General features: G+C 39.7%; 1 protein-coding gene across 29 annotated transcripts in view; it reads right to left on the reverse strand.

Moving 5' to 3' along the window:
* Positions 1 to 12,497, reverse strand: part of PARD3 (par-3 family cell polarity regulator) — a 665,533-nt gene that overhangs the window by 409,524 nt on the left and 243,512 nt on the right. Inside the window, exon 1 of one of the 29 annotated variants that reach the window (XM_053225512.1) lies at positions 5,319 to 5,412. The exons of the other annotated variants lie outside the window; for them this stretch is intronic. The gene's annotated coding sequence lies outside the window, so the exon portion shown is untranslated. Of the gene's footprint in view, positions 1 to 5,318; positions 5,413 to 12,497 lie in introns of those variants that run through there. 29 annotated transcript variants of the gene reach the window in all.

Below are 12,497 nucleotides of genomic sequence, written 5' to 3' on the forward strand. Positions count from 1 at the left end.
CCCCCACGGCCATGAGTTAATGTTCAAGGTTTCATTGTCTCTTTGTGCATGTCCATCATGCTTGTAAGCCTTCTGATCCTAATAAAAACAGAGCAAGGACCCTAATTGGGGCTCTTGTCTCCTCCCGGACATTAGCCTCTCTTGCATTTCAATCCTGCCTCTTCTCTCTTGCTGGACAAGAGAGAACTCCAGACCCAGAGTCTATGACAGTCTATGTCACCATCCTCAACTCCCCCCCAATTCCTGACCCAGACGCCTAATGGATAAGAAGCTGCCGATGTGATTCCTCGGCCCAGAAACACAGCACCATAATTACACTGCGTAGGATCACAGAGTCTTAAAAAGTAAGAGCTTATGCCCTACTCTCTTGTGCATCTGTATTTCTGCCTCCATTTGGTGAGTCCACCAAAGCACGGTTGGGCCCTCTGGTTACGAAGGTGCCTTTTAGTTTTACCTCCTCAGCCAGCCAGGTACATTAAGCCAGGGCCTATTCTGCTGACCTGAAAACCTTGTCTCAATGTGCCCAAACCACTCCCAGCTCCTCCTTCCACCATACAACTAACAAAATACAAATGTTGACATCAGAGAAAAGGAGTAGTCCTGTGGAAGCCTCCAGTTGTTACTGCATTCTCCTAGCAACTCGCACCATACAGCTCTGTGCTGGAGTTTGTACCAGGTACTTTCTGGCACACAGGAGCCATCAGCCAGTCAGTCTTTCATCAAGTAACACCATCTCACAGAACTTACACAATCACATCCTTTCCCTAATCAACCCATCACTGATTCTATTGCTGAACATATGACAAATGACTCATCACTAAAATTTTTTGCCACTCAAATCTTGTGAACTATATATAACACTTCATTATTATTATTATATTATTATTATTATTATTATTTTTGGCAATCAGTAGTGGAAAACTTCCCATCCTAAAATAGAAATTTGAAGGATCACTTCCTCAGTTCTAAATTTTGCAAATCATGTTTAAAATTAAAAGCACAAGAAAAGAAAATTTGGCTGTGGCTCCAGTCAAGTGACGCAGAAAACATCTCAACACAGTTTTCCACCTGGAGAAGGTGCAACAGAGGCAGGTAAGTCATCCTCTCTGGCATTTAAAGACAAGATAATGTTCCTACTCAAATAACCGGCCTTGTTTCCAAGGCAACTTGCCATTTGTATAGGGAACTCATGGGGGGGGGGGGGGGGGTCAGTAATCCCTTACCTGCTGACTTCACAATTTGAAGGAGACCCCCACTGATGTCTCAGCTTCCATCTAAAAGCATCATCAGAAAAAAGTGACTCTAACTGAAGTAAAGGAAGAAAGGAATTCAGATGACTCTATTAAGACTTTGGGGAGCTGGGGATCTAGGGAGAAAAACAGTGCCCTAGGAAAAACAAGCTAGAAGAAATGGGAGTTGCTGTTTAACAGTGATTTATTTTCCAGTGAAGGTGCATAAAATCCCACTACTTCTGTTCCCTCAAAGTTCTGAATGAAAGTTCAGTTTACACTGATACATAATAAGAAGTCACTATTCATTCTGACAACCACAAGCGAATATTAGCAAAAGATCAAAGTTCAATAAATTTGTTTTGTAAAATATAACGTTAATGTTACATTACAAAATGCCTTTCAGTTTAATTTGCATGCAAAAAGGATAAGTGTGATTTTTAAATATCCACCCAGAGGCAGAGATGAAAAACTTCAAACATTTTCTGACTCCTTTTTGCTACACTCATTATTTCAATACCTTCTACAAAGGAGAGATAAAGGTGTCCTTGACATTAGCCTAAATTATCTTCAGTATGCAACACAATGCTGATTAAATTAGGCTCATTTTAATGAGTTGGTTTTAATAAACCAACTGGCAGGTTTATTCAAAAAGTAACTAAATAATGAAATTCTTTATAACAACTCTTCATTAGTATAACCTGTTTCAGCAATTTTTTTTAAGTGAACACAGAATAAATACTAATTGTATGTCAATCCCTTCTCCCTCAGATTTGACAGACAAAAGAAATAGCAAGTTAGACATTTTCCCAATTCACACAGCAGTTTAATACTGAAACTTAATGCAAATCCTTTGAAATCTAGTACCATCTGACAGATGTAGGTAGTCAAGGCCAAAGAGCTTGGAAACCTTCGTTTTTGTGGAAAACCTATTCTGAGGAATGCCAAAGCCTCTGCTTTCCTTTAGCTTACTGCTCACACACAGAAAACGACATCATCCGTGCCCCGGAACAGTGGAAGTGGAGTCCTGTTTAAGCTGTTGTTTGCAGTGCTCTCCACTCGTTTCATTACCATAAGGCTGTGAATTTTGAATTGGCTCCCCAAAATTAATAAGGCTCAGAGAGGTGATTCACCAGTTGTATGATCCTGGGGAGATCCTTTTTTATTTTTATTTTTTTGTTTATTTATTTTGAGAGAGAGAGAGAGAGAGAGCACACACATGAGTGTACATGTGCACATGCTGGTGAGGGGCAGAGAGAAAGAGAGTGAGAGAGAGAGAGAGACAGAGAGAGAGAGAGAGAATCTCAAGGAGGCTCCACCCTGTCAGCACAGAGCCCCACGCAGGGCTCCATCCCACAAACTGTGAGATAATGACCTGAGCCTAAATCAAGAGGGGCATTTAACCAACTGAGCCACCCAGGAGCCCCGACCTTGGGCAGTGTGAACATTCTGGGTCTCAGCACTGATAGGGTTGTTACATACCCTATTTAATTCTGACAAACTGCACAGAACAGTTTGCAAATAGCAAGTACTCAAGAAATGTTACGTATTATTATTATTTGAGAGAGTTTCAAGAGACTGAGGCTATCAACAGAGGAAGATGAAGGGCACTGGGATGAAGTTAAACCACATGAACTGTACCCTGAAAACTGTGGGGCATCCTTACATGCACACCAGTTTAATTTGCATTCATTCTGCAGGTTTCAAGGACTATGAAGAAAGGACGAGAAGGTAAACAAAGCTCCTTGGTCCGACAATGAAGAAGTCATGACGGGTAGACTAACAGAAAGGTGGTGGAGTGACAAGAGAAATAAAAAGTGTAATTATTAAAATGCAGAATTGAGGGGCGACTGGGTGGCTCAGTCCGTTAAGCGTCCGACTTCGGCTCAGATCATAATCTCACAGACTGTGGGTTTGAGCCCCGCATCGGGCTCTGTGCTGACAGCTCAGAGCCTGGAGCCTGCTTCAGATTCTGTGTCTCCCTCTCTCTCTGCCCCTCCCCTGCTTATGCTCTCTGTCTCTCAAAAATAATAAATAAAAACGTTAAAAAAAAATTTTTTTAATGCAGAATTGAGACTTACTTAAAATGATTTGGTACATGCTGGGGCTGGTACTATGAAAGAGGGGATCAATCTGAAATGTTTAGGTTTGTGGCTTGGGTGACTGGACAGAGAGCAAGGACAAGGACAAAGAAGTCTGGGATGAAAAGTGATGCATTCACTTAGAGGTGAAACTATCCTAGCTCCAGTATCCACTTCCCAGAAGACAAATAGAAACGGGAGTCTGTGGTGCCAAGGGGAGTTCTTGGCTAAAAAAATATAAATGGGCAATGCCAGCACGTAGTGGTAGCTGACGCCATGAGTTTAGTTAAGGATCCCAATCTGAACATGGAGCATGTGCAGAAGTCAGGACCAAAGCCTGAATAAAGCTGAGACTGCAGGTTTCTCTTCCCTCCCTCCAATTCCACCTTTGAAGAAATCTGGGAAGACCAAAAAAAAAAAAGAAAGAAAGAAAGAAAAGAAAAAAGAAGTAAACCAAAGGCAACAAGCTTTCATAGAAACTGGGAGGGTAAAAGCATGATGGAGTAGGAACCAGTAGTAGCTAAATATTATCAAGGAGGTATATTAAAATATTCTCAGGAAGGTTAGATCAATGCATATTTTCAACGTGGGACCTAAAGTTATTTCACACCAATACTAAAAATAATTTCAACAATAGGAGATATTTTAAAATAGGAAGAAACTTAAGTTTTAGTCCACTGACGAGGTGAATAGACAATCAAATATTTGTTCAAATAACACTGAGCAGATTAATTCATCTTTACAACAATAAGCTTAACAGATGAAGATTCTGTAACCAGTTCTTGGGTTTCTTGTGAAAGGGTCAATTTCATTAATCTTTTGCTCCTGCCTAAAAGGTGCCCCAATAAACACATGTTGAACTAATATCACTTATTCTATATCTTTTGCAATCCCTCTAAAGAGTGTAGGCATGTTACTACAAGTAGCTAGTGTATTACAAGCCCTCTGGGCATCATCACCTAACCTCACACTTTTGCTTATATCCAGAAAATCAAGCTCTTTTCACAGCCTACAAAAAGAGAGAGAGATTGTGGCTTGTACATTAGTTCAAGGAATACCAATTCCCCATGCCAGAGTCCTCCTACTTTTCAATCCTCTATGATCCAGATGTAATTGTTCTGTGAAGCCAAATGTATGTTTGAAAGAGGCTGAGCCTAGAATTTCAGGAAACAGTAGATTAATGCAAAATAAGAGCCAACTCCTGTTGTTATAACCCCTGACCCCTCTGGTCTCTGGTTTCTACCTGTCTTATGGTACCATTTCTGATAAAGAACTTTGCACCTGCTTAGAAGGCTACCATTCATCACCTGTTTCATTTACACTTATTCTTTCACACCCTGTTGCCTAGTATGTGCCAAGAATTGTGTGACACACAAAGCCATGAACCTTCTCCACAGAAAAAAATGCATAGAGGCACCGAAGTCTGGATATAGTTTCAGCAGATTCACAAACCCCTGCTTTAAGATAATAAAAGAGACTATTAAAAACATATTTTCTGATATTCAATTAAATAGCAACACACATTTCTTAAATTCTATTACATCACTCTGACACCACAAAGTTACATATTAGCAGAGTATAAATCTCTTCTAAATATTCTCAAATTCTCTTTATTTTTACCTTGCAGTATTCCAGTTTGTTTTTCTGCTCTGTCTTCCCATTTTGCTACATAAGTGTTCAAAGTTAAAACCTAGAAACAAGGAATCCCTTTACATCGATTAGAAGAAAAATAAGAGTCATAACACAAAATCCCTGGGTATTAAAAAATGTGATTATGATAATAGCAGCAGCAATAGCAATGGAGTGATATTAATGGCAGTAGCTACCATTTGTTACCACTACTGTGTTTAGACCTATTACCCATTATTTTATTTAATCCTCAAAATACACACAGTACTACTATCATATCCACTTAATACCCAGGGAAACTGGAAACCCACAGGGTTAAGTTCTACCACCACTTCTAATGGTAGAACTGCCCAAGTGTACTTGAAGCCAATGGCTTTACCTGGAATCACTACATGACACTGTCCACCATACAACTTCCACCATGGCCAAGAACCAGAGGGCCCAAGGATGGCCACATCAAGGAAAAGGAGAGCCACAAGTCTTCATGTAAAGGGAGACCTAAAAGATAAGTGCCAAGAGACACAATCTGTGTGTCACTTTTCGCATAAACTCAGCCTTCCCTAAACATTTACATCTAACAGAATAACAAAATAGCCATCTGCAATGCTACCTTTCAGTACAAATGCTCAGCTTCAGAAGGTACTCAGCAGGCTGCCATGAGATGGTAAACACCCCAATTTCCATGAGGAACTGCATTACAATTTCAACCACACCACACAAGTTAGCTTTTAGGAGATGATCTTAGACAGCAACAACTGCCAGTGTTAGGAGGTGTCGAAATACACAAGGGAACGCTGAGAGCCTACAGAAAGAAGTCAGTGCAGGTGAACTGGCATAAAAGAGCTGAGGGACAGAACAAGGTGCAGCCCTCAAGGACAAGTGGGCTTTTTCAAATGAAGGGTGGCAGAAGAAAGCTAAGATGACAGTATCTGAAGTCTGCAAGATGTTGGCTCAAATCAAAGCTCTACCACTAACTAGCTGGGTGGCACCGGGCCAGTTACCTCTCTACGCCTCAGTTTCTCTTCACCCAGAAAATGGAGGTGATAGTGATGCCAACTTTTGTGAAGCTGTGATAAAACTCGTGAGGCTCTTATGAGCATACCTGACTGAGCCTGTAGGTGTAAATGCTGAGCAAGAGAACAGGCCCAAAGCCAGTGAGCACAAGAGCCAGTGGTGGCTGATGTTACCGTCTTCATTGGAAGCCTCATGTTCTGTTTATTCTGAAGACTAAGTGTATTACTGGGCAGACTAAGTGTATTACAGAGCTTAAAATAATATTAAGTTCAGCAAAAATACCACTTAGCAATTTAGAAAAACTCTATGTGACTAACTAGCTGCTTTAAATACATTCCTACATTTCTTCTCCGTAGGTCTTGGAGAAGTCTAACGGTATGAGAAGAAACAGGTAAAGATGGGTAAGATTACAGCTTGTAACACAGAAACAAGACACAAAAAGTGCTAAGGGCTGGGAACTGGACCAAGGGGCTTATCAGAGAATGCTATCTCTGTGCACGCCAAACCCAGAGCCTGTGGGACACAGAGCACTAGCTACTTCCTGTAACAGGGCTACAGAAAAGGCTCTGAGACAGGCCATGCAATGGAAGGAGTTTCTTCCGGTGTCTTATGTGACTAAGGACAGCAACAGATATTAAAAAGGAGCAGTGTTAAAGAAAAACAATTTTAAAAACTAATATCCAATTTGTGGTATCCTGAAAATATATTTAGGTTTTAAAAAGCCAAATCTGAGCACACTTAACTCAAAATGCTCAATAGTTTGTTGGTATTGGCACAAAAACACTTTTCATTCACAGATACTAAACCTGCTGGGCAATTACCCTAACCAGTTTTAGGTACACGAATTACATCAGTGTTTTGTTGGTGTTTAAAAACAATATGACAGTGAAAGTATAGGGCATTCTGTAGACAAAAGGACAATGAAATGTTCCAAAAATACTCCATCCCAGGTTCTTCAAAACGAATTCACTATGGTGCCAGTTACACCATTCAGTTCAATCCCCAAGTTAAAACCTACATTTCCATAAATTGGAGCCAATAAATAGATCGTCAGCATAGCATAAAAACATTTAAAATATTCAGGGAGTTTTCACTGCTCTCCTCAAATACAGAAGTATATATTAAAAAGTATTTAAATCACTGAGTGTTATGTCTTCAAATCTACAGAGACTCAAAAATTTACAAAACAAGAAAATCTGGAGAAAAGCTAAGGCTACATTAATAATCACCCCCACAATCTAGGGAAGGAGTAATGGAGTGGAACAGTACTTCTTCTCTATACCAATATGTCTCAAATACCATCAACCTACGAAGCAGTCATGAGGAATAAGGACTTAGCTCATTAGATCATTAAGCATTCAATATTCTAAAGATATTATTAGAAAAACTATTGTGAGACATTATAAGGAAATATAGCACGGATCCATTATTTCCCGTTGATCATCACATTTCCTTGTTTAAGGTCCTGAAAAGCTCCCATAATCTTTTAGAAGAGTGTCTGCACCAGAATACCAACCACCACTGGGGAATCCTAAATTCCAGATTCCACTGTTCATGACTGAACCTCTGCAGTGACACTCTGGTACCTCTGGGAGGGCACCGTGGTCTCAGAACATCACCCTGCTCTCCTCTGAGGAAGTCAATATAGTCAATACCTTGGACAGGAGACAGTAGATTTAAAACATAATATGAATAACCAAAGGAATGAAAGAAAATGTAAAAAGTAATAACAGTACCAGAAGAGCTACCATAGGAAACTGTAAGCCAAGACAAGACGACACTGGGTATTCACAGACTGGAGAGCAGACCAATCTAGACTGTGAGCACTGTAGGGTCCACATTCCTCATCAATAGTTTTATCTCTGAAATCATAGAACATGCTGAAAAAGTCTTAATGACCCATACGCTAGAAACTGCTCAAACAATAAAAATCACTCTCACACAAAAGACACCCCACAGACCACATACTACTGAAGAGGCATAAGAGCAAATACACAAGAGGCTATTGCTGAGACATTTAAAAACAGGTCTTACATTTCTACACACTAACCTAAAAGAGAGGGAAATAGAGGCTCAAAAACTGGTCAAATTAGTGTTTATTTTAAAACACAAATCTGATTAGACAATTAACAACAAAGTTGCCAGAAATAAAAACAGACTTCAAGTAAACAAATCATTAATAGGCTGTTGTTTTTTCTATGGAAAAAGAACATTATATATAAAATGCCATCACCTAAAAACTGACCTGATTCAGTCCTGTCAGACAGTGAAACACACTTAGGCAAGTGGTAATTTATGAGGGGAAAAAAGTCACTTCACAAACTGTGACGTGTTTCCAAGTGTAATAAATGAACAAAATGGAATATTGCACAAGATTGAAATCTTTAATACTATTCATGCAGAAAGGCTGAAATTAACTTCTATATAATATTGTTAAAGTATAAGTTAAATTCACTCAGTAGTTTCCCCTCATAAAAAGGTAATATTAATGGAAAAATCCCTGAAATTAGTGATTCAGAGCTCCTGGTGTCAAATATTCCCAGTGGAACCTTAAAAACTGGTAGAGAGTCAGGAAATCTGTGTGTCCAGCATGTGCGTGCACTCTGGGAAGACTGGCTCAATGCCTCCCGTTCCCTAAATGGCTTCATTTCCGGATGCTAGCACTAGCTGAAGTCCCTCAGATATATGCTCACTGATAAAAAAAAAAAAAAAGACACAAGATGCAAGAGGTGCGCAAAGAAATGGGTGATGACTGACTGATAAGAGTACACGTGAAGTACTGGAAAGAAAAGAAGCTTTGCAAAGACACAAACATCAATATCCAAAGTCCTGTGTGGACATGCATTTCTACTGCTGGAAATCGCTATTCAGAGGTAGCTGTCAGTTTCATTCCATTTCCTGGGGTATGAGCTCATAGGGCTGGACTTGAAAACTTGTGGCCTCTGTACCATCATTGCATGGCAGGCTACAGCAAGCACAGAGTAAAAAGAGCAGCAATAGAAGGCTGTGCAGAAAAGGGAAGAATCAGGATCTGCTGGGATGAAACACCGGGAGAGGTGGGGCCAAAAAGCTGGGTGGGAAGAAGGAAGCACAGGATGAGTCTGTAAGGGGGGAGGGAGTCACAAGGCAAGAGGCTTCTGGAAAGAAGAGCCACCACACAAATGCAGGAGCCATGTGACTCTCCTGTAGGGCAGTCATGATCCCAGTAGGATAACATGCTGAGTTTATTCTCTTTCATATGGAGAAAGCAAACACACAGGCTCTTGCAGACATGAAGTAACAAATCTTGATTTGCAAACAAGTAATACAGCCTCACAATGCCTTTTCCACAATTCCAAAATCAAATGGCTCCAGAAACAAACCTTTTCTTCATAAGTTAGTAAGAAAGTACATTTGCCGGCAAAAGCTAACCTGAACTGATGTAAAATTGTGAATAGTAAATAGGTGAATACTCACATGTCTAAATCAGATTCTAAAATCAGAAAAAACTCTGGATTCTAATGCCTCGCCATAGGGATTTCAGGCAAGGTATTGTGGTACTCTCAGTGCTGTGCTGGAGTGGTTCTGGCTCTCAAGAACTGATTGTTAAGTTTTCAGGACTTCTGTGAGTACACTGCCAGCAGAGTCATTATTAAAAATTAAATTGTACAAATTTACAATGAAATGAACTAAATTAAAGTAAAATGTAGCAAATACTTAAGACTCATCATCACTTCTTAATTACTCTCTTTTACCTCATGTATGGTCTAAAAGTTATTTATGTCCACTGCTTCTGTACAGGAGAAACACTCTAGAATGGTATATGACTGTGTTTCCCAGCTCCACACTCAGTGACATCACACTGGCTTCCTGAACTAGGCCATGGCAGAGTACTTACATCACAGAAATTGGCAAACACTACATTAACAGTGGGTTGTTAAGCATTTGCAAATCCACCAGTGCTGGAGGCTCTCTTGAAACTATGAAGACAAAGATGAATTCATGACTACCTTGAGAATCTTACATTTAGAAATGTATAATAGATCAATAGAGGCCAAAATTTGGAAGCCAGAGTCCAGGAAGCAGAAGTTTTAAGAACCACAGCACCCCCTCCCTGCTGTTTGGTTTGCCATTAGGTGACAAGCCCTATAGGCAGGCTTCTTCATGCTGGTCTTCTACCCCAGTCCCAGTGCATTAAATTAGAAGTTAAGCTCCCAACCTCTAGCATGCACTCAAGCAGGGATTGTTGTCCATTTTATTCAATGCTACATCCCAAGGGCCTAGCCCAGTGCCTTGTACACAGTAGGTACAGAGTAAATATTTACAGAAGGAAGGAAGGAATTTTCCAAAGCACCATGTGGTTCAAGACGCACTGTATTTCAGTCCCATAAGGTAAGAGAAATTGCCAGTCAAAGAGACCATCTGTTAAACCTCTTCTAGTATGAGAATTCACTTGGGGGGGGGGGGGGGGGTAGGAGGTGGGGGTAGGTAAGGAGGATGAGTACTCCATTATATTCATAAAGACAGAAGTATATAATATTTCCTTTACTTTCTGGTTTAAATAAGTTTTTGATTGAGTCTGAAATTTATTATTTGCAATATTATTTCTATGAAAAAATAACAACGTTCCAAATAGTTTATTTTAAAATGAAGTGTTAGAACACAAACCCATTCCTAAGTTGGAGACATCAACCCTGTATTTACAGTCACCATAGCAACTTTTTCATCAAGCTCTCAGAGTCTTAATCTTACATAGAGGTAAAATCTTAAAAAAAAAAAAAAAAAAAAACACAAAACAAGACACCAAAAAACCAAAAACACTACCATTCAAAACAATTAAATAATCAAAAAATCCATAAATACATATTCAAAATAATATAGAAAATGCAGAAGCTGATTTTCAGAAGATAATATTTCTTTTCAATCTTAACACATTATTTATAAGGCACTTGGAAGATTTCATATTTATTGCAAAAGAAACCTTCATCCTGCACATAACTGCAGTATAATTGATATTTCACACATGGTATTTGCATAAGAAATACAAATGCAAAGAGAAGGGAAGGATTTCCAACACTTAAGCACCTAACATTATAAGTGCTTCCTGGACAGAAATGAAAATTTAAATCTCTCGAATCTGTAGTATGAGACTCAGAAAGACTTCCACCCCAAGATCCAAGCTATATTCCTAAAGGATAACAAAATTGTCTTGTTCTCTGAATCCTCTTCAGATGAATTCTAAAATTACAGGAAACTTTCAATTTGAGCCTTATACAAACAGCTATAACCCAAGTTGGCACAACCCTGTCATGCAGTCAGCATAACGTTTGTCTCCTGAACAAAGGCGGCCATAAGTTTAGACCACACCACTGAGGATCTGTGTTGCGTGTCAGCTGCCACATAACTGGGACGAGGGCCAGTAAGCAGTTCTGGTGCCTCGACCCCAGCTATTTTTCAGAATCATCGCTACATATAACATGCAGTGGAAGCCTGTCTAAACAACCTCAACCTTAGTGTGCCTCACTTTAAGAAAACCCACATAAATGAAAACAGCAAATCTTTATCCCACCTATAGTTTTAAGTGACTACTAAGTGCCATAGGGACATAATCCACCCAGAAAAATGTCTTTACTATGTTTTTAAAACAAAATGGTATAGGGGTGCCTGGGTGGCTCAGTTGGTTAAGCATCCAACTTTGGCTCAGATCATGACCTCATGGTTTGTGAGTTCAAGCCCCACATCAGGCTCTGTGCTGACAGCTCAGAGCCTGGAGCCTGCTTCAGATTCTGTCTGTCTGTCTGTCTGTCTCTCTCTCTCTCTGCCCCTCCCCTGCTTGCAGTCCGTCTTGAAAATAAACATTAAAAAAAATTGTTTCTTAAATCTTACAACATAAGATGATAAGTGAGGAGGGGAAGACCAGGAAGAAAAAAATAAAGAAGGAAAAAGACCAAACCAGGAAAACACGAGCAGAAACTGCTATTCACCATGCATGCTTTTCAAACCACAAAGCAACACGGAGTTTTCTTATTGGATGCTGCTAAGCGTGCCACCTGCAAACTGTTCGCAGACAGAGGCCTTAACAGGAAACGTCAGACTGGTGAAGGACAGGGCACAGACAAGCTGCTATTTGCTTTTCACACTGCTGAGGAAGAGAGACCACACAATACAACAACAAACTGTAAAGTTCTAAGTTAAGGATTTTGTTAAAAAAATTTTTTTAAATCACAGGTTGATAAATGTTAGTCATTATATTTAAGAGAATCGTAATTACATTCAAACCAAAAGTTGCTTGCTGTCACTAATGAGATCTCAGAGCGTGCGAATTATTTCAGAAGCAGCGGCTAGTATCCTAGGATGCATTTTTTTTCATCATGTGCATTAAGCAGAAATTTTATCAGAAGGCCAATTAATAGTCAATGTAATAGCTTTGTGGAAGGAGTACTAAATTAAGTGTGTCAACACCATGTATTTGGTGCCTGCCCCTGTCTCACACTCATCAAGAAAATTACATGAGTGACGCTCCATTCCCAGAGATGATTCTCAGATCACTGGCAACTCACAACAA

The sequence above is a fragment of the Acinonyx jubatus genome, chromosome B4 (assembly GCF_027475565.1).
Source record: "Acinonyx jubatus isolate Ajub_Pintada_27869175 chromosome B4, VMU_Ajub_asm_v1.0, whole genome shotgun sequence".
NCBI lineage: Eukaryota > Metazoa > Chordata > Mammalia > Carnivora > Felidae > Acinonyx > Acinonyx jubatus.